We start from the raw sequence: 4,440 nt of genomic DNA, 5'->3' as shown, positions 1-4,440 counted from the left end.
AACTCAAAAGCATCAACTCTTCTTTGGTCTTCCTTATTCATTGTCCAGCTCTCACATGCATATGAGGTGATTGAAAATACCATGGCTTGTGTCAGGCGCATCTTAGTCTTCAAGGAGATATCTTTGCTCTTCATCACTTAAAAGAGGTCTTTTGCAACAAATTTGCCCAATGAAATACATCTTTTGATGTCTTGACTGCTGCTTCCATTGGTGTTGACTGTAGAACCAAGTAATACGAAGTCTTTGACTACTTCAATCTTTTCTCTATTTATTGTGATGCTGCTTATTGGTCCAGTTGTGAGGATTTTTGTTTTCTTTATATTAAGGTGTAATCCATACTGTGACTGTAGTCTTTAATCTTCATCAGTAAGTGCTCCAAGTCATCCCTACTTTCAGCAAGCAAAGTTGTGTCATCTGCGTATCTCAGGTTGTTAATGGGCCTCCCTCCAATCCTGATGCTATATTCTTCTTCATATAGTCCAGCTTCTCAGATTATTTGCTCAGCATACAATTGAATAAGTATGGGGAAAGGATACAACCCTGACTCCCTCCCTTCCTGATTTTAAGCCATGCAGTATCCCCTTGTTCTGTTTGAACAACACCCTCCTTGTCTATGTATAGGTTCCTCATGAACATGATTAAGTGTTCTGGAATTCCCGTTCTTCTCAATGTTGTCCAAAATTTGTTATGATCCACATGATCAAATGCTTTTGCATAGTCAATAAAACACAAGTAAACATCTTTCGGGTATTCTTTGCTTTTAGCCAAGATCTACCTGGTATCAGCTATGATATCCCTCACTCCACGTCCCCTTCTGAATCCAGCTTGCGTTTCTGGAAGTTCTTTGTCAATATACTGCTACAACTGTTTTTGAACTATCTTCTGAAAGATTTTACTTGCATGTAGTATCGATTGTTCTGGTTACCTAGTGCCACTCTGACAGTAATATACCACAAATGGGATGGCTGAGCAAACAGGAATTTATTCTCTTACAGTTTGGGAGGCTTTAAGTCCAAGTTCAAAGTGCCAGGCTGTAGGGGCTGGTGAAAGCCCCTCAACCTTGGGTTGCAGCTCTGCTTCCTGCTCCAGGCCCACTGACGCTAGAGGCTTTTCTTCACTCAGCTGCTGGCTAACAAACCCAAGGTTGACAAGTAAAAAAGCACAGTCCCGTGTTGGAGACCAAGAGAAAGACCCCCAAAAGAACATGATTGCAAGGCACATGTTCTAATTACAGTAAAGGGATGGCAAGGCCTCTCTTATGGTTGAATGCTTGCTTGGCTCCAGCTTTGTGTTCCTGGGGAGGAACGTTGCCCCAGAAGAATGTTTGCTAACCTGTTTCCCTGGAATAACGTTTTGCCCTAAGAGTAGTATACCTTAGAAACCATTCTTTAGAATCATGTACCTTAACAATCATATTATGTTTTAGAATGATGTATCTTAGTGATTATTTGCTAATCCTGCAAGAGATATTAACCTAATTAATTATCCAATACATTTGGACATGGGAAAATGCCTTTGGGTATGGGAAAGAGTAAAACTTTAACTTTTAATTAATAACTGATTGTTATAGGGAAATATTTGATTTTACTGTAGAGGAATATCTGATTGAATACTTTATTGTTTTAAAGAAATATCAAGAATAATGATGTAATCATATGCTTATGTATAAGTAAAGCAGGATGGATACATCAGGCATCACTCTCACAGAATATGCAGGGTGTCCGCCTGGCCCCTGTTCCTTTTAAAAAACCATTAATCCTTTTGTGTTGCTTCATTTAGTGACCTGTGTGGTTTTGCTGGATGCAAACCACACAGTAGGCCAATAATTCAAGTCTCTTGAAAATCCCAAGGTCGGCAGAGCATGGCAGGCTGCTGAACAATGACACGGCTACATGCAAGGTTCAAGCATGCCATAAGCTAGAGACCATTCCCAAAGTTGCTTCTTATACACAGGAAGCAGACAACATCCCTAAAGCAGCTACTCAGCTGCTCCAATACATTCCACTATGGAGTTAATTACCAGTATTACCATGGGGAATAACCACATCCAGCTGCCCAGCCACTCAACCAGACCTAGCCAAGTTGATACACAAACTTAAACTACCACGTTGATGATATTGTTCAATAATTTCCACATTCTTTGGGATCACCTTTCTTTGGAATGGGTACAAATATGGATCTCTTCCTGTCAGTTTGCCAGGTGTCTGTCTTCCAAATCTCTTGGTATAGCCAAGTGAATGCCCCCAGCATGGCATGTGTTTGTTGAAACATCTCAGTGGGTATTCCATCAATTCCCGGAGTCTTGTTTTTCACCAATTCCTTCAGTGCAGCTTTGACTTCTTCCTTCAATACCATTGGTTCTTGATCATATGCCACCTCCTGAAATGGAAGATCATCTACCAATTCTTTTTGGTATAGTGACTCTGTGTATTCCTTCCATCTACTTTTGATGTTTCCTGCATCATTCAACATACTGCCCATGGAATCTTTCAATATTTTTGTGATAGTTACTAGTAATCATGGTTCACTAAGTGCTTTATTTTAATATGCTATACATATCTGTAAGAAACCCTGGTGGTGCAACAGTTAAGGGCTTGCTTCTAACCAAAAGTTTGGCTGTTCTAATCCATCCAGCCACTCCAGGGGAGAAAGAGTTGGGGGTCTGCTCCTATATATATATATATATATATATATATATATATATATATAGCCTAGGAATTATGATTCAGGCTATATATGAAAAGCTATCACCCAACATTATAACTAATGGAGAAAGAGTTTTCCTTTTGAAATCAGGAACAAAACATAGGCATCTACTCTCACAACTTCTCTTCAATATTGTATTAAAAGTCCTAGCTTGAGCAATAAGACAAGAAAAAGAAATAAAAGGTATCTAGATTTAAAAAGAAGTAAAATTCTCTCTATTTGAATATGACATGATCTTATATATAGAAAATCTCAAAGAGTCTGCAAAAATCTTCTAGCACTAAGAGAAGAATTTAGCAAAGTTGCAGGGTAAAGGCAACAAACAAATATCAGTTGGGTTTCTATACACAAGCAATGAAAAAGCTGGAAGGTAAATAAAGGAAACAATTCCATTTAAAGTAACATCTAAGAGAATAAAACACCTAGGAATAAAATTAACCAGGGATGTAAAAGACTTATACTAGGAAAATTGTAAAACACCTCTGAAAGATATTAAAGAAGACTTAACTAAAAAGGAAAGATGTTCCATGTTCATGAATTGGAAGACTTACTCTTGTTAAGATGTCAGTACTACCTGAAGCAATCTATAGATCCTGTACAATCCCAATCAAAATTCCAACAGCCAATTTTGATCCCTTTGGGCCTGGGATAAAATTCACTCCCAAGGGCTGGCTCTCAGCCCAACAGTAGTAAGACTTACATGCAGAACTCTCAACCCAGGGCAATGCACCCACCTATTCTACAGAGATACATCCCTGGAGCAATCGGCCATGGGGCACCAGAGGGGCAGCATTCACATGGAAGAAAAGCTGGACAGACAGGGGTGCATATCTAAGAAGGGCACAGGGATGTGGGAGTCACTGGAAAGGGAGAGGAGGGAAGTGGGTTAGGGTCGGGGATGGTAATTGGAGAGTGAAACCAAACGTACATGAACTAGTGAATGTAAAACAAATTCTGCTCTGTAAATTTGCACCCAAAGCTCAATTTAAAAAAAATCCAATAGCCAATCCTCAACATTATGTGTAAAAGCAAGAGGCCCTAAGTAGCTAAAACAATGCTGAAAGGGAAGAACAAAGTAGAAGGACTTAAACTTCTTCATTTTTAAACATATTATACAGCTACAATTATCAAAACAACCTGGTAGTTGTATAACAATAGACACAAAGACCAATGGAATAGAATTGACACTCCAGCAATAAACTTACACATTTATATTCAATTGATTTTTGACAGTGATGTTAAAGCCCATCGATGGGAAAATAAGTCTCTTCAATAAATGGTGCTAGGAAAATTGGATTTCTACATGCAGAAAAATGAATCAGAATCTTTGCCTCACCAACCAAATCAAACCAAACTCACTGCTGTCAAGTTGGATGCAACTCATAGAGACTCTTCCTTGGGTTTCCAAGGCACTATCACTATGGAAGAAGATTGCCCAACCTTCCGCTGAGGAGTGGCTGGTGGGTTTGAACCACCAGCCTTCTGGTTAGCAGTCAAATGCCTCAGGCACTATGCCACCAGAGTTTCCTCCTTGCCTCACACCATACATAAAAACAAATTCAAAATGGATTAAGGACCCAAATGTGGAAGCTAAAACCATAACATTCTTAGAAGAACAAACAGGGGCAATGCTGTCAGGCTTAGCTTTCAACAATGGATTATGTAATATAATAACAAAAGCATAAACAGCAAAAGACAAAATAAATAAATGAAACCTCATAAAAATTAAAAACT

The sequence above is a fragment of the Orycteropus afer genome, unplaced genomic scaffold (genome assembly GCF_000298275.1).
Source record: "Orycteropus afer afer isolate SDZICR_OR568_19922 unplaced genomic scaffold, OryAfe1.0 scaffold00946, whole genome shotgun sequence".
Lineage (NCBI taxonomy): Eukaryota > Metazoa > Chordata > Mammalia > Tubulidentata > Orycteropodidae > Orycteropus > Orycteropus afer.
The sequence above is the reverse complement of the archived record's forward strand: the minus strand, read 5'-3'. Positions refer to the sequence as shown.